This window comes from Amborella trichopoda, chromosome 13 (genome assembly GCF_054954075.1).
Source record: "Amborella trichopoda isolate Santa Cruz 75 chromosome 13, AtrichopodaSantaCruz75HAP2 v2.0, whole genome shotgun sequence".
NCBI lineage: Eukaryota > Viridiplantae > Streptophyta > Magnoliopsida > Amborellales > Amborellaceae > Amborella > Amborella trichopoda.
The window spans coordinates 22442962-22462235 of NC_142348.1; the positions used below are offsets into that span (position 1 = coordinate 22442962).

The window sequence follows — 19274 nt, forward strand, 5'->3', positions numbered from 1 at the left end:
GGGATCTCAATCTCAACTTTATAGGGGATCTTGCTCCTGAGCTTAAAATAGAATTTCTTTATTTATAGCTAGTAAGCAATGCATATATATTAAAAGCATAATTGCAATGCTAGTTGGCTATAAATAAAACAAATAATCACTTTGGAGATTGGGTTCCCTAACAACGGGGATCGAGATTCCAAAATTTAAAAATTGAGATCCCATTAAGATTCCTTTCCCAGAGCACCGGAGCAATATTCCGGAGCAGGATCACGACTTGGGTTGGAAGATCCCAACAACTATGGCTTGGAGTAGCCACAATTGCCCATGAGAAAATGTTCGCATTATGCCGATGCCTTAAGTGGTTAGTGTCTAACATGACTCATGGTTCTGATATATAGCCTATCTCTAAAATAGCATATGCCCAATATGGCTCATGTCTTTCATAGATCACTAATATTTTATGAACTGTTCTATCTTGTGACTATCATGATTGCATCCATGGCACACTCTACAAGGCCTATGGGAAACAGCTTATGAGTGTACATGGAAAACTCTCGTCCATATACTGTGACACTGACCTAAGTGAGATATCAAGTCAACGATTTGATGCTACCTAAAGGCAACATCACGTCAGCGACTTAACGCTTCATCAAGTCAGCTCTTGCCAGTATCCATTGTTAGAGGAGGTACTTGGATGAAATGTTGAGTTGGAAGACCACAGTCCCCATGAAAGAAGGAATAGCAGCTAAGACGTGGGAAGTAGGCAAGGAGCACACTTTCCCGAGGACACATATCCTAATTCTAAAAGTCAAGCACACAGCCCACTTCATCCAGGTTTATATGGTCTCAATAAACTGCCTTTATCCGTTCACTACGACAACACCTGCTCACATTGAGCAACTGTCTCCATTAAGAACCATACCATTGAGCAACTGTCTCCATTAAGAGCCTTACCATTGAGCAACTGTCTCCATTAAGAGCCATACTCTTGAGAATCTATATTGGTGCCTAAGGAAGCTTCATGTGAGGACAATTTGAGTGACAAAGTAGGAGTGAATAAAAGGGAGAAAGAAAAGGAGACTTAAGGAGGTGCCTTTTTGCTGAGTAAGGTATAAGGATAATATATATAATGTATTATCTACCACAATTCCATTCGTCTTTTCTTTTAATTACTCTCTCTCTCTCTCCATTCTAACAGTGAAGTCAATTAAACAAAAGTTCTTTGATAGAATGTTGTTTTGGATTTAAAATAAACAGGGTGTCTACTGGTGCCCAAGAACTCTAATCCCAAGAATCCAAATAACAAACATAATAATAATAAAAAGAAATCTGTTTTGGTCATATGTGTTTGTATCATTGCAAAAGTTGATGCATATTTTGAGCAAACATCCAGGTAATTCGTAATGGATACATCAAAAAAAACTTTAGGTGTGGCACCAATAGGCGATAAGATGAGGGAAAGAGTAGACTTAAGCAGACTGGCCTTGTGTAGCGCAAACCCAGTACAACACCCGTTAGGAAGTGTGAGTTAGTTCAAGTGGAAGGCTCAAAAGAGGCAAAGTGTAGATCCAAAAGAACATAGTTAGAGGTAATAAGAAAAAATATGATGACTTATGGCCAAACTTAGGAGGTGTGAGTTGTATTTACACCATTTTTTCAAAAATTAATAGTAAATAATCTATCATTTCATGTGTATTTTTTGGCCACCTATGTAATAAAAACAAGAACAATAAAAATAATAATTGGTAATCAATGAGAAATTACACAACATAATTTTCATAAGAAATTAGTAAAAGCTCAATTGAAATAAGATACCTCTCGAGTCTCCTCTGATATTTTAAAATTTTTTACAATTACCAAACCTTCTAGTTTCCTAATCAAATTTTTTCTCATTTCTAACTTGTACTATAAAGATTTTGAATTTGATATCATAAATTTATTGTTTATTTGAAATTATATGGAGGGACATTTGAAAGACTTCTATAAAAAATAAATAAAAATAAAGTTTATCACAGTAAAATCATATTATTCCAATCGTATTATTCCAATGACTTATCATATTGAAACTACAGTCGAGCAAAGGCATACAAATTAGGTAGGAAATGATGTTATTATAATTTTAGAATGGTACAAGTTATTATTAGAAAATCTTTTTGGAATGGTGATGATGTTATTATTAGAAAGTCTTTTTGGAATGATGTGATAATGATTTTAATTCTGTATTTGAATGGAATTTTATGACAAAAAAAAAAAGCAATGATAATTTATAGGGAGTGCTGGTAAAATGTTGGTAATGCATTTCCCATATTTATTCCAAACATAACGAAACAGTAGCAATATATTTCCTAAGTTGCATCTAAATATTACCTAAGCAGTAACAATCCATTTACAAGTAATGCATTATGCAGTAATGTATTACACCAATAATATATTTCACGGGCCTTGAATGGCTATAATAAAGAAGACCATGTTAATCACGTCACTAAGACTAGTGACTTTCTAGAGTGAGCATCCACTTTACTGGAGATCCCTTGAATAACGGCTATAGTGTTCTTAAAACTAGATTGGTTATCAAACCAGCGTAGAGGCTAGTGTGGTTCAACTTGTTCCGACCGGCAGTTCGAACGAAAATCCCTCTCTCTTGCATTAGGTTTTGCACAGCTGTCTCGCTATTTCATATAGTTGGCAACGTTAAAAGTTGGGGTTGCCTTTTTATGAGTTCCCCTCTATGATTGCAGTCTCTGATGAAGCAGACGATTGGGAAGAGAGGGTTTATTCAAGCAATGAAGTTGTATCACGGTTAGCCAAAAAAAAAAAAAAAGGCTGACTAGCATGACCTAATCATCAATAAACCTAAGTTTTAGTATTCGTAAAAGCATTATGGCACCCTGTAGAGAAAGTATATATATATATATATTATTATTAAGATTTTTGTGTTTATTTTTTAACTCAAGAACATGAGGTGCACATGGATAGGTGGGCAAGAGTTGTGCAGGGATAGGTGGGCATGAGTTGTGAGTGAATTGATGTTGATCAGTTAGTTGGGAAAGCTTTCTACGTTCCCCTACAACATAGAAGTTCTATCCTCCCTTTTATCCAACCGTTCATTTTTTAATGGACGGCTAAGATTGTCCCAATCACAATATCATGTCTCTACACTATTTTATTTTTAATTTTTTTCTATAAACTATTTTGACACCAAATTTTAGATGTCCATTCCTCTCTTAAACTAACACTAATAAAAAAATATTTTTAATAAATAAACTAACCAAAATACCCCTAAAAGATTCAAGAGGTGTTTTAGTCATTAGTTTTTATCGAAAAATTATTGTTACTATTTTTTATAGGTGCGTCCCAAAGAGAAGATAATATATACCAAATTTCATATTCAAAAAATTTGCATTAAAAAAATTAAAAATAAAATACTTTGAGACGTTGGATCTAAGATCAAATTGTAAGTGGCTGTCTTGATAAAAAATAGATTGTTGGATGGTAAGAGAAAGATAGAACTTTATATTGTAGGGGAAACATAGAAAACTTTCCCCGGGTAGTTTAAAAATGTAGTTAGAATAAGGTTAAATCAGGTTAGTTTAAGAGCATAAATAGAATAATGTTAAATTTAGAGGGTTTATTTTTGGCAACGTGGCTATTTATTGAAGACGGTAGATTATGGATAAAACGTGGCTATCTATTGAAGACGGTAGATTATGGGTAAAACATGGCTATCTATTGAAGGAGAAGGTTTGGATAAAAGGTAGCTAGGTTAAAAAAGAGAAAATAGGGGAGAGATAAAATAGGAAAGTCTGTTGTTTATCTTATTTCTTAATTTTTTTTAGTATATTTGGAGGGAGATAAAAAAAGTTCATTGTAAAAAAGTTCATGAGTTAATAAATTTTGATATCGTGTAGATTCTCTTATAGACTTTAAGATAGGGTATATTATCTCAACCGTTCTTTTTATTTTTATTTTTATTTTTTTTTTCCTACATCACCCTCTATTTAAAGAAGAGAGAGAGTGTCATGGGAGAAGTAGAGGCTATAGAGAGAATCAGAAAGAGAAGAAGGAGAAGAGACAACCAGCTGAAAACTTGCGTAACAATTGTACGTCCATTATCTTCTACAGCAATAATATAAGTATCCTTCATAATTATTGGAACGTATTTACAGTTAGCCATTGTAAAAAAAATCGATCTCCAATGGCCGGATGTTACAAATTGAGACAAAGTCAAAGCCCATTATAGTATAATCCCTAAACCTTCTATAGCATGAACCCTGTATATGTGGGTTATCCAGAGGCGACGCCCTCTGCAAATCCAGGAAACATGGTGCTTGTAAATCATGTTAATAGAAATCCCTTAACAATTGGTACCAATCTCTCTTAAAACTCAAACCAACAACCTCAGGCGCACAACGCCAGGTACTCATTGTAAACCCGCCTGTCATAAACCCGAATTTGCTTGCCTATCGATTTTCAGGCCATCACCAAGACAATCAATGGAGGAAATAGGGCAATGAACCCACCCTTCTCCGAGCAACTGATCAATCTAAGGCCTATATTAATCCTCCCCAAATCGTAAATATGAACAGTTCAGCCTCAATCTCTCATTTCCAACCTGTTCACGAAATCACGATTTCTCAGATGGGTATTTGAATAGCACCCATGGCGTCTGATCAAACATAACAAGGGGTTCACTCTTTGAGTCTTTTTCCCCAACAACCATCGAATGGCATTCGAATGGCCGTGGATTATCTCATAGAATGAAACAGGGGACTGTGGACTCTGTTTCATCAAATTTACAGGGGGTTCCGATGGGTTAAAAATATTTAAAGGCGACTCAAGAGCTTCTTGATGAGGTTGTTAGTGTAGGGAAGGGCATTAAGACTTAAAAGGAAGAGTTGGGGAGATTCACAGGGGAGAGAGAAACACGCGAAGTGGACTTACAAGGAGCAGTTGGGGAGATTCACGGGGTAGGGAGAAACACGCGAAGTGAAGAGAGAGAAGGGATTTAGAAGAAAAAAAAAAAAAGAAGTTTTTTTTTTTTTAAAATAAAATTTGGGCTATAAAAGATAGGAGAAAAGTGGGTAAAGTTCATCTAAGTGGTTAAAAGATAGGGTGCAGTTGGCATACGGATCCATCCGTATCTAAGTGGTTATAAGATAGGGTGCAGGTGGGATGCAGATCTATCCGTATTTGTAGAGGTAAGGTGCGCTTTCTAATTTTATCATGGTATATAATTTTGATGTAAAATGTTTTTAGGATTATTTCAAAATTTATTTTTATATTTAATTATAAAATTTTAAATTTTAAAAATAGTTAAAATCAAGTAGATCTATAAACAAATGAAAATCTTAAAAGTGGACGGTGTAGATAATATGATATAAAATGCACTATTTTTTAGATTGAAAATCTTTTTATTTTTCATAGTCATACATCTCGATGTCGAGATGATCAATCAAACAATTTTTCAACATTAAAACTACATTTTCCGATGGATTTTTGAAGTGCATCCGAAGCTCTACATTATAAAGTTGCATCCTTATATAAACTTTTTCCTATAAGATCGGATCTCTATGTTTCAAAATACATTTTGAAATCTTTATTAGATAAATGAAAATTAAAAATAGAGTCTACAAAAATATTTTCTCAAAAAAAAATATGCATCTTACAAGGGAATTTATTTGTAAAATTCCCTTTCTTGTTTTTACTTTGGCTCGTTTCCATGTCAAGCGGATTCACTGTGGTTAAAAAGTAATTAATGGCCAAGCATTCGCACTAGTAAAGTAAAGGATCATCGCAAAACCATATCAAAAAGAAAAAGTTCGGTACAAAGAAAAACCGTCTAATCAAACATTTAGACCTCCGGCAATTGTAGATCTGGAAAAAAAAATTAAGCCTTAAAATTATGTATTGTAACATATTATTTGGGTCAATCCTTTTTCACATGTTCAAAATCTATACCTTTTTGGAACTTCAAGAGTTTGAAAAATCAGGGGCAGAAATAAATTTTAGTTCCAATCCAACGCAGAAACAACATTTTTTTGGCAAAGTTTGGAGTTACGGCTTTAGATAAAACTTTTTCATCGTGCTAACCAACAATATCGAGAAGAAATATACTAGTCAACAAATCTCAATTACAAAAGAAACAATCAATTTCAAAAGATTACAAACCATCTCAAACTCATATAAGATATTACATTTTTAGTTTTGAAAAATACCGTGTAGTATTTCAAAATAATATACATTCTAGGGGAATGATTGTTGGGTTTATGTGGTCATTAAAGACCTTATAAGAGCTTGTAAAAGTGTTTTATATGGTGAAACATAAACTTAGTGGGAGTGTGGTCTTCATGTGGACCATACTATGTAAATGCTATTTGTCGATACTCAGACTAGGCTCAATGTTTTAGACTAGCTGAGTTTGGACAAACCAAAGTATCTGGGTATAGAGATATCACTGAGAAAGATTTGCTTGGTTAGCCCTTGATGAGGTTGGAGTCTGCTTAGATGAGAGCCGATAGACTGTGTGACCTTTGTATGATGAATAGCTTTAGAGATAAGGCTAAAACCTTATCGTTATATTATCACACGACATGTACATAGATAGACGTATTGAGATTTATCATTGAGGGTGAAGCATGTACAAGTACGAGAGATTACCCTTATGCACCATTGAGTCGTAATTGCATCATGGTCTGAAGAACCATGGTTTTATCTCTAGGGAAGAACTTGAAATCCATAGACTGGGATTGCGTCCCCTAGTCTATTGGCTAACTTTGGTGGTCTAATCATGAGCCCTTGCAGTGGATTGTGGATCATGAAAACTGCTGGGTCAAATTGAGAAAAGTAGGTTAATCGTGGTCCGCAGTTGAAAGTGGAGTGCTCATGTGCATTGATAAATTCTTAGATCGGATTTGATTCCCATTAAAATTAATTAATTTTATATTATATGATTTTTGAAATGTTTATTTGAATTTCTGTGAATTTTTTGATATTTTATTTTTGTCATTTGAATTTATAAATTAAAAAAAATCATTTTCCAATGTTTTTAATAAGGGAAAGTATATAATGAGACCATTTACCTTTGGTACAAGATGAGCACAATAAATCTGACCACTGGATGTGAATTTGGGTGGCTGCATTATTTCATTGACCAACTCAAAGTTCAAAAGAGTTTTTCTTGAACTTTGTGACATCCAAGCTATCAGATTTCACATCGGTTGTCTGTAGGTAATTGTGGTCTCTTTATTCCAAAGGTAAATGGTCTCATTGTATATAATCCCTTTAAATAAACTATGAGATTTAAAATTTTAAAATACAAATTTTATATTTTCTAAATTTATGTGGGACCCTCCATAAAATATGGGGACCCATTTACACATGTGCTAATTGGGTTGGGGTACATGAGAGGCCACCACGCGATGGCACACCCCACACATAGGGATTACTTGATCACCAAATAAGGTGATAGTTGTCTCATGTAAGTTGGCTTTCTAATTTTAGATGAAGTCAACATAATTAAATCAAATATTTGAAATATTTAGTAAGTTATGTTTATGAAGATTGCTTGATTCAATAAATAAGAAATTGATTTATACTAAAATAGAAAGTAAGAGACATGTTTTCCTTATTTAAAGATTTCACGGGAATATGTTTAGAAAAGAGAAGATAATATTTTAACACCTTCATTTGAATCTTGATAGTGGATCAAAAGTATGGATGACTCACATCTCTCACCCTACAAGTCTCCTTAGATCGACGGTCAAGATTTAATCCTACTAATTATGACAAACTCAAAAGCATATAAAATATATAAATAGAGGTTCTCTCACTGCATAAATCTCTACACTTCTGTTATCCTCTCTCTCTAAGAATTATCAATCTGTCCAAGATCTATCTAAAAGGGGTACACCCCAACCTAGAGCATCATCTCTCTCTCTAAGTTTTTTAAGGGGCATGCCCCAACATAGCTGATCTCTCTTGGGTTTGAAAAGGAGCATGACCCTTTCTTGGATCGATTGTTTGCAGGTAGCAAAGGGGAGAATCCCCTAGCTAGTAGATCTCTCCCTCTCTCTCTCTCTCTCTCTTTGATTTTTATCTTTTATTTCTCTAAAGATCAATCCAAGGGGCTTGAGCAACGTTAAGACATTGAGGCCTTTGGTAGTTAATTCTAGATCGAGATCCATATGCTATTAAGAAGGTGTTGCTACAAGTAAGAGAAGCAAGAGACTGCTCATTGATCCCGAGCACCATTAGAAGGAGGTGACTCAGCATGGGGTGTACTAAGCCCAATTGAGGTAATCGTCGACAATTTTACTTCTTCAAATTTTATTTTTTGTTGAGCTCTTTTATTCCCATAAAGCAATGAGTCAATGTTTTGATTTAAGAAATTGTATTCAATAGTGGTAGAAAGTGAGAACTGTATCTTTCTTTTTTTATTTATTCATTGATTTCAAGAGTTATTTGTTTGTAAATGGACATTGTGAGTGGTCTTGCCAATGTAAGAATAAGAAAAATTTTATTTTCTATACACCGTGCTTGATTACATAGTCCAACTTTCAATTATTGGCATGTTCAATCAGCGAAAAGACAGTATGCAGAATGAGGTATTTTGTGTTGTTTTGAAGCAATGATATGAAGAAGATAATAAGGTATTTATTTGATACATACTTCAATGATATTATGTATTTTTGAGAGGAAGGCCTCCAATTTCAATGGGAGATCCTGGGGGAATTGAGAGTTATGGACTCATCAATTAATGGTGTTAGTTCTGACCATATAAAATTCAGGAACTGTCCATTGAGTTCTGTGAAACACCAACCATATGACTTTATTTTTAGTTAAAATTTGACTGTAACTCATCAAATTGAGTCTACTTTCAAACAAAAATAGTTTCATGAAGCTCGTTGTGATTTGAAAGATATAATCATTTTATTCAAATGTGTGCAAGTGTTATTTTCTGCAATGAAAATCGTTTTAATGATTTAGAAGTCAAGATTTTATTTCTATTATTAACATAATATTTTAAGGCTCACACCAAGTTTTTAAACTGTCATTTTGAGTCTAATTTCTAATATAAATTATTTGAGAGAGACATATCCATGAGAAATAAAAAATAGAAATTTTGGATTGGAGAGAGGTCATCTTGAATTTTTTATAGTTTGGTGTATTTTCATTGAGATGTAAATATTTATATTTATTAAGCCTACTTAACATCGTGATATGAGGCCTGTAAAGATATATTTGTTGTTATACTGTGTCTACTTTCAAACAAAATAGGTTTGAAAGGGAAACTCCATGAAGGTGAAGAGGAAAGGCAATTTTACTAAATAGTGTTCATCCTGGAATTCTGCAGTATGATATATTTTATGATGTGAATGTCATTTATTTATTTATTTGAAGAAAATATTACTTGGGATTTACACCATGATGTTATGCTTTGGTTTGAGTCTAGTTTTCAACAAAAAAACATTTCAGGAAGAAATCATTTATGTATTAAGATAAACAATTATTTTATTGAGAGGTGCACAACTTGATTTTCTACTATGAAAATTGTATTGTGATGTGAATGTCATTAAATCGAAGACCCACTAAATGGTGTGATTTAGGGATGGAGCAGAGCACTATTTTGTAATGCATGTAAAAACATCTTGGTTTCTTCACAATGAAGGGATATGTAGAGAGACTAGGCGACAGCACAAAAACTTTAAAACTCAGTGGGAGAATTAAATTTGTGAGATATGATGAAGAAGAGTATTTCTTTATATATGTATAAGAGAATCCAAAGGCCGAAGAGGTGGATGCTTCATCGACGTGTAAAAGATGATGACCAAGTGTTTTTTCATCAGTTGTGTGCTCTTTCAAGTTCATAAAAGTTCGTCAGCACGTAAAAGCAAAGAATCAAGAAAGTCTAAGTATCACACTACATGGTTTTGAGGTATGAAATCTATTTCACATTACATGGTAAGGTCAAATGGGGAAAGATGATTCAATAACATTTTATTTTTTGCTTTATATACTTCTTTGATTATATTTTGGCTATTTTTTTATGAATATGTATGAAGTGTATGACATTAGGAAATAACTAAGAAGTTTGAAAGAGCCAGTTTTTTTTAATACTTTGTCTTTCAGTACCTACTTGTGCTTTTAAGAACTACATAAGGTAGTGATACACATGGAGATGTGGTTTGATCAAGGACTATAAGCTTAAGTATGAAAGACGAGAGATGAGTGTGACTCATTCAAATATGTAAGCACAAAGAGAGTGTTCCGATGGAATCCGGTCTTAATGACCATCCCCCAATAATGTCTAATAATATGATGTGTTGCATGTGATGATGATCTCATGATATTGCCAATAAGAAGTGTTTTGTCAGGTTTTGATAATCATTCTTTAGTCATGCTTTATTTTGGATAAAATTATAAGATGGACTTTATGATTTGTTTTACGGCTATAAACATGACTTAGTAAGTAATTGAAGGTGAATGCTGTCAAAATGATTTATGAAGACTAAGCATATATTTAAAATTAAATTGGATCATTTGTGAAAAACCTAAGTTTTATTGTGAAAATATACCATGTCAAGAGTTTTAATATATATAAAAAAAAAAACATTGGGCCTTGAAAGTATTTTATGTACATATGAAAAGGTATCATTAATCTATGCACTATTTTGAAATACATGCATGTCTTAACTCATGTTTTTATAGTACCAATTATGTGACTTGGTTTTGAGTTTTTTAGAATTCTCGATTACCTAAGACTATGAACCGTAGGGTATATCATAGGATGACCATCTTGCTAGGTCTCCTTGATATGTGCTGTGTGGATTAGATAACTTGGTTTGTATGGGTATACTACCAAGAAGACTAGTGTGGCTGAACGTTTGTTATTCAAGAAGGTTTTTCATACTGTGAAAGCAAACGAGCATTGAGTTACTATTTGGTATGAGACTTGCGATACTAACTCATGACATAAGCATGAGAATGTTGAGATAACATTTCTTATGTGTTATGTTTGAAGTGGGAGATGTTAACAATCCTATGATTATCTTTAGCTACTTGGATATTCAAATATACAAGTATCCTATTATGAAAGATCCAGATGAACTCAATATTCCAATGAGAGAGCTTGCTTGTGTTTGATGGTTCAGCTGGAACAATATACTATTGTTCACCTATGGAACCAGGATGCATGACGCTAGTTGTATAGCTGCAGAAGAGAGCAGCTTGATTGAAGAATTGCTTTAAGCTCCTGAAGATACGACCCCATGCGATGAGGGTATGTGATGATCTTCTGCGACAACAAGTCTGTGATTCGCAATGAGACATGAAAGATGGACTATGACCACGTTTGAGATGAGATTCTAGCAGCAAAGAGATATAGGCGCTGCCTCCATAAATGCTTTGTGAAATGATTGATGGAAAAAATCATGATTAATATAATAAGAGAGAATAAGTGAAACATGCTTGAGAGATATATTGTAATTAAGGGGATGAGAAAGTGCGAAAGAGATATTCTAAGGTCTTCAAAGGCCAAGCGGGAGATGTTGGGTTTATGTGGTCATTAAAGGCCTTATGAGATTTTGTAAAAGCATTTTATATAGTGGAACATAAACTCAGTGGGAGTATGGTCTCGTGTGAACCATAATAGGCAAATGCTATTTGCTGATATTCAGACTAGGCTCGACGTACTAGGCCAGGCGAGTTTGAAAACCCAAGGTACCTAGGCATAGGGATGTAATTGAAAAGAGTTTAGTGAGTTAGCCCTTGGTAATGTCGGAATATGTCTGGATGAGAGCTAAGGGATAGTATGAACTTTGTATGTGATGAATAGCCTCTAGAGATAGAGCTAAAACCTCATCGTTATATCCTCACATGATATATACATAGATAGTTGTATTGAGATTCACCATTGAGAGTGAAGCGTGTACATGTGCGAGAGATTACCCCTATGCACAATTGAGTCGTGGTTGCATCATGGTCTAATGGACCATGATTTTGTCTTTAGGGGAGAAACTAAAATCCATAGGCTGAGATTGCATCCTTTAGTCTATTGGTTGACTTTGATGGTCCAATCATAAGCTTCTGCAATGGACTGTGGATTATGGGAACTGCTGGGTCAATTTAAGAAATCTAGGTTGATCGTGATACGCAGTTGAAGGTGGAGTGCTTTTTTGCATTGATAAATTCTTAGGCCCAGACAGATCCGATTCCCATCAAAATTAATTAATTTTAATTAATTTAGGTTATATGATTTCTAGAATGTTTATTTAAATTTTTGTGAATCTCTTGATATTTCATTTTTTTTCATTTGAATTTATGAATTAAGACAGTAATTTTCCAATGTTTTAAATATACATATGAGATTTAAAATTGTAAAATTCAAATTTTGTATTTTCTATAATTATGTGGGACCCTCTATAAAATATAGGATCCCATTTTACACATGTGGTAATTGAGTGGGGCCCATGAGAGGCCACCAAGGGGTGGCACACCCCACAAGTAAGGATTACTTGATCACCAAATAAGGTGGTAATTATCTCATGCAAGTTGGCTTTCTAATTTTGGGTGACGTTAGCCTAATAAAATGAAATATTTGAAATATTTAGTAAGTCTCATGAATCAAGATTGTTTGATTCAAGAAATAAGAAATGGATATACTAAAATAGAAAGTAAGAAATATATTTTCATTATTTAAAGATTTGACGGGAATAGGTTTAGGAAAAGGAAGATAAGGCTCTAGCACCTTCCTTTGAATCTTGATGATAACTTTCATTTGAATTTTGATGGTGGATCAAAGGAATAGATGTCTCACATCTCTCACCCTACAAGTCTCATGAGATTGACAATCAAGATTTGATCATGCTAATTATGGCAAATCTTAAGGCATATAAACTCTATAAATAGAGGTTCTCCCACCTCATAAATCTCTACACATCTCTATCTAAAAATTGTCTCTCTCCAAGATTTTTCTAAAGGAGGCACGCCCCAACTTAGAGCATCATCTCGCTATTATTAGGTTTGAAAAGGGGTGCACCTCAACCTAGTTGATCTTTCTTGGGTTTGAAAAGGGGCGTAGCCCTAACTTCTTGAATCTATTGTTTGTGAGTAGCAAAGGGGAGGATCCTCTAGTTAGTAGATATCTCCCTCTCTCTTTGATTTCTATATCTCATCTCTCTAAAGGTTAAGCCAAAGGGGCTTGAGCAAGATTAAAATCAAGATCCATATGCCATTGAGAGAATTTTATTACAAGTAAGAGAATCAAGAGACCGATCATTGCCGGTTGAAGTTATCTTTAGCAATTTTACTTCTTTAAATTTTATTTTGTATTAGGCTATTTTATTCTCAATTTTGTGTTGGGCTCTTTTATTCCCTTAAAGTAATGAGTCAAGGTTTTGACTCAAGAAACTGTATTCAATAGATATAGTAAGTGAGAATCGTATTTCTCTTCTTTTTTTTATTTGTTTGAAGAGTTATTTATTTGTAATTGGACATTGTGAGGGGTTTTATTGCTGTAAGAATAAAAAAAAAGAAAAATTTTAATTTATATATACCGCGCTTGATCACATAGTCCAATTTTCAATGATATCATGCAACGTTTGTATAGCATTATAATGCAACAGGCTTCAAAAACAATGCTAGTTCCATTTGTTTGATCCCAAAGTTTAAATACATACTATTTTCATTCCATTGAACAATAGCAAACAAATAAAATTTGAAAATGCATCATAGAAAGTGTTATTTTAGCCCAATCAACATAAGCTGTCCATTTTGTTTAGGTGCCTAGATCTAGGCCATAGAATGATTTTTCTCTTTTCAAAATTTTTAGACAGCTTTGTTATCATTAGATAAACAATGTTGAAAAAGATAAAAAATAGTTTTGAGTTCGTAAAGGCGTAGATCTTAAAGTTCATAAAATGGATGGTCTAGATTCAACGTTGGAGGGGACTCATTTTAACTATATCTATTATACAAATTGAATGTTTTTTTTTTTTAAATTGACTATTAGGATGAAGAGAATGCATGTACAATTTTTGGTGTAATACAAATGCTACAAACATGGTTGTCTAGAAGTGTGGTTGCATTATATTACTATACAACTGTTGCATGAAATTATTCCCCGAAACTATCAACCTCAACGCCATTTTTTTTACAATCATCCCTTAAGTAAAAATTGTAATTTTTTTAGATCAAAATATCATTCATTTTAACCCGTGATTCCAAAATGTGATGCCAATATGTGTTGGTCTGGCACAAAAATGTGTCAGACCGATGCAAGCCGAACTGGCACTACTTGAATTCAGAGCCGACCCAACCCAAAAACAACTTTCTTAGAGAGGGTGGAGAACGTGGCTTAAAAAGAAAATGATTTAGTCCTCGAAAAACTTACTTTTTGACATTGACGGGTGGGTGAAAATGAAATTAGGAGTGTGATTTACGATCTATTGGAGGGCCATGCCTAGAAAAGAAAAGGTGAAAGAGACATTTATAATTTTCCTTTTATTTTTCGACTGTATTTTGTAGTGTAGCTTCACTAAATTCCATAATGCCGTGTCCTTCTAAAATTTGACCCTAAGAGTTAAAGATGATCGAGCGCGTGTCGTGTGGATTGGGTATTTGACCAGGAAACTCGTGGAGTGAATGCAAGCACGCCATCATAATCCGTCCACCCCAGCCACACTGCATCCCTATCAATGGATTTTTTATGTACGTGGAGCAAGCTTACCCACTCGATAAAACTTTTCTTTATACCACAAGTATAGAGATTTTATATGTGCCACCTCTCTCTCAACCGAATGAATGGCTAAGATAGCCCCATCAAAATATCACGCCTAAAAACTATTTTATTTTTAGTTTATTCTTACAAATCATATCATATCTACTCTCATAGAGTCACTTAAAAATACTTTTGAAAAGATAAACGAATCAAAGTACCCAAAAAATTTCAGGGGTAATTTGGTTTTTTTTAATTTTTTATAAATATTTTTTAAATATTTTTTGTAGATGCCCCCCATTGAGATGTTGACCCACCAAATTTCAGGTTCATATGAAAATTTTGAAAGTCCAATTTTCATGCCCACATCTTCTCTTTTTCTTTCTTTTTTTTTTAAAAAAAAATTGAAGTAAAAATTTCATATTGGGGGTAATATAGAAAGAAAAAAGAAATTCAAAAAACAAAAATAACACCTCATCATAATGCAGCCAAAATATGGACCATGGGATAACATCAAATTTTTTCTGCGATGTATTTTGGGTCATTATGTTCGGGTTCTACTTTTTTTAATATTTCTTTTCTCATTTTTCCCCATTCAAAGCCTTAAACTTTTCAACCACCCACCAAAAAAAATGGGTGTATTTACACAATTCGAACTTCTAACTTCCAAACTACCCGAGTACATTAATTATCTTGTATTTTGGTTGGTTAAAAAATTTGAGCTTAGAATCACTAAAACATATGTTTCGGGCAATTCAAAAGTCTTAATTTTAGAACAGTTCAAATACATCAATTTTTTGTATTTAGAGCAGTTTAAAAGTTAGACTTTCATTTTAAATTAGTGAAAATGAAATAACTCAAAAAATAAAAGAATATTATCATAAATATATCTTAATTTTAGTTTAATTGGAAAAAAAAACTCAAACTTTCGTAAACTTTGTCTACACTATTTTTTCTTATTTTCGGTTTTTTTTTTATTTTTACCAAAATAACATTCACGGTAGTCGTATTACCCTGAAGAACATTACGGTACTTTAAGTACCGCAATATTTAGCGCATTTTATATGGTACGTTACGTATCGTAACAGTTGCATTTTATATGTTATTTTAACTACCATAATGTTTGATGCATTTTATACGGCACTTTTAATACCATAATATCTCCACTTTTATGGATCGTTTGGATACTTGGAAATATATTGCTTGCGTAATACATTACCAAATGGATTGTTACCATTTGGGTAGTATTTAGATGCAACCTGGTAAATACATTGCTACTATTTGGCTATGTCTGGAAGAGATATGGGAAATTCATTATCAATATTTTACGAGCAATTACTTATAAACTATCATTTTTTTTTTTTGTCACAAAATTCTATTGAAATACGGAATTAAAGTCATCATCACATCATTCCAAAAAGACTTTTTAATAATAACATCATCACTATTCTGTATAGATTTTTTAATAATAACTTGTACCATTCTAAAGTCATCATCACATCATTTCCTACTTATTTTGCATGTTTTTGGCACTTACATGGAATCACATTTCTTACTTATTTTGCATGTCTTTGGCACTTACATGGAATCACATGTTTTCTAACATGATTAAACTTTGGTTTCAACATGATAAGTCATTGGAATAATATGATTGGAGTAACATGTTTTTATTGTGATAAGCCTTATTTTTATTTATTTTTTATAGAAATATTTCAAATCTCTTTATATAATTTCAAATAAACAATAAATTTTGATATCAAATTCAAAAAATTTATGGTACAAGTTAAAAATTGAGAAGAAGTTTGATTAGTAAATGTTGGTAATTGTAGTAAAAAAATTTGAAGCATTGGAGGAGAGTAAAGAGGTATCTTATTTCAATTGAGCTTTTACTAATCTATTATGATGATTATATTATGTGAAATTTTTTATTATCATTGTGTTATGTAATTTCTCATTTGATTATCAATTATTATTCTTATTATTTTTGTTTTTATATGAGAGCTGATGGCTTCATATGATGGCTAGGACCCAAATTGTTACAAAGGTAGGTAGAAATGGATATGCACCGTAGAGTGTAGAATGACAGGAGAATGGATGTGCAGGTGAGAAAGAGAATGGAGGGAGATAGATGATTTTTTTGTGTAGAATGACAAGAGAATGGATGTGTAGGTGAGAAAGAGAATGGCGGGAGATAGATGATTTTTTTTTGGTAAGAGATGAGCATAGTTAGATTACCCGTTAAGTGGAGTTAAGAGAAAAAGTAGATGTACATAGATGTACATAAGAGAGAGGGAGTATTTTAGGGAAATCTTATATAATTTAAACAGTTATAGGTGGAGTTAAGAGAGAAAGTAGATGTACATAAGAGAGCTTATAGGTGGAGTTAAAGAAAGAAAGTAGATGTACATAGGAGAGAGGGAGCATTTTGGGGAAATTTTATATAATTTAAGCACTTATCGGTTATAAGTGGAGTTGAGAGAAAAAGTAGAAATGGATATGCTCAAGAGGGAAGGAAAATGAGAGGAGAATGGATGTGCATAGGAGAGCGAATGGCAAGAGATAGTGGATTTGTTTTAGGCAAGTGACGTGCTTAGATTACCCACACGTAATGGATTTCACAGCCATTTTGCTCGTAATAGATTTCACATATTCCCTTAAAGAGTGTGAACTCTTTACACAGCTTTTTACAATGGCGAACTCTCACACTCTGATGCATTTGGTGAATTGAGTTCGCAGAATTTGATGAGCCAAAAGTATTTTCAGAATTACATGACCTGCTAGAACTACCACCCTCTTTGTTCCTCTTCAGAATGCTTGCTGCTACTCTCAAGCTTCTCAACCAACCCTTCTTTCTCTTCAAACCCTCTATAGAAATGCGAGACTCAACAAGATCTCGTCGCATGAAATGTTGCACAAATGGAGAGCGCCCAATGTCTCTCTAAAATTCGTCGATGGTGACCAAACGTTCAGAGCCTACTCTTTTCAGCCTGCTTAAAACTCGATTGCCACTTGGGTTATTGATGACGAATTCAGTGCCATTATCCAAGTTTCATATTCTGCAAACCATATTTTCTCTATCATCATCAACTGAATTTATCTCTTCCAAACCCCTACTCATGAGTGAAGATCTACTCGACGAGAAATTGATTTCAAAATTGGAGCTCATTAGATCTGCCCCACTGTTCTCTTTTAACCTTTCAACGCTTGGTAGTTTGAGTACAGTAATTAGAGATATTACGGTAATAAACGTGTCATATAAAATGCGTTAAACATTACGGTAGTTAAAGTACTATATAAAATGTAAACATTACAGTACTTAAAGTACCGTATAAAATGCGCTAAACATTACGGTACTTGAAGTACCGTATAAAATGGGCTAAACATTACGGTACTTAAAATACCGTAATATTTTTTACGATAATACGACTACCATGAAGGTCATTTTGATAATAAAAAAAACCAAAAAAAAAAGAAAAAAGAAGTGTAGACGAGATTTACGAAAGTTGGGAGTTTTTTTCCAATTAAACTATAATTAAATTATATTTCTGATAATTTTCCAAAAATAAATTAGACCTCGATAATGTTTAAAGAGGTAGACTGGTTCATTCTACCACTAACCCACTGGATCTGATTCCACTTGCCCGACTCAGTGCGGTGAATGAGCAAGCTGGCAAAACTTTCAGCATCATGCAAGTGAGAAAGCCTCACCTTGACTAGGGTTTGCATACACCAAGTTCCTCTCCCATAAAAATTCCGCCTCTCCTAAAGCACTCAACTTCCCCCATCAAACTTCACATTCTCTAGGGTTTAGCATCTTCCAAGGCCTAGGACAAAAACCACATCCATTGAAAGGCCTCAGTGAGAGTAGAGCGAACATTTAAATAATGTCCAGAATGGCGGTTTCAATATTGGAAATTTTTGTCTTTAAAATATGTTTTCATCTTTAATTATAAAATTTAAAGCTTAAAAAAGGATATAAATCGAGCAGATCTATGAAAACTTGAAAATTGACGGTCCAAAAATGCATTACAAGACGAGCTATTTTCAAAACTTGAAATCCATTTTTTTCTCATGTCTATGTATCTGATGTCGAGATAATCAATTTGAGTATATTTGGCTATCAAAACAACATCTTCTAGTGAAATATTTGATGTGCGCTCTAATTTCATTGTTTAGAGCCTCAACTCTATATAAACTTTTTTCATATATATATAGATATATCGAAAGTACTACGCAACGTCTATAAGCGAAAATGAACAGTGATTTCGCCTATCCCCATCACCGTCCAAAATTCATCACTCGATCACGATTATCCGGTAATGTTTTCGTTTTAAGTTTTTTTTCTACTAGTCATAATGAACTAAAATTTAGATCGTATATTTATCAAATATAGGGGAATCTTCGAAAATTATAAAAAAAATATTTGATAAGAAAAAACTTGACCAAAATACCCCCAAAATATTTATGGGGTATTTTGGTCAATTTTTTTTTCGTGGATAATTTTTTTTATATTTTTATTAGATGAGCCTTAGTAAGATGTACATACCCTCCAAATTTCAGGTCATTGCAATTTGTTTAA

At 33.3% G+C, this 19274-nt stretch overlaps 2 long non-coding RNA genes across 3 annotated transcripts in view; one reads left to right on the plus strand and one right to left on the minus strand.

Annotated features, from left to right (window-relative positions):
• LOC148779081 (uncharacterized) overlaps positions 1-8500 on the plus strand; it is a 47301-nt gene extending 38801 nt beyond the window's left edge. Inside the window, exon 6 of one of the 2 annotated variants that reach the window (XR_016046923.1) lies at positions 8008-8500. This is a non-coding gene — a long non-coding RNA (uncharacterized LOC148779081). The remainder of the gene's footprint in view (positions 1-8007) is intronic. The other variant, XR_016046924.1, reaches the window with a different exon arrangement.
• An 8806-nt stretch (positions 8501-17306) lies between these two features.
• Positions 17307-18927, minus strand: LOC148779083 (uncharacterized). Its single transcript, XR_016047046.1, has 2 exons — positions 18404-18927; positions 17307-17751 (listed from the first exon to the last, which is right to left on the minus strand). It is a non-coding gene; the product is annotated as an uncharacterized LOC148779083 (long non-coding RNA).
• Positions 18928-19274: the final 347 nt, after the last annotated feature.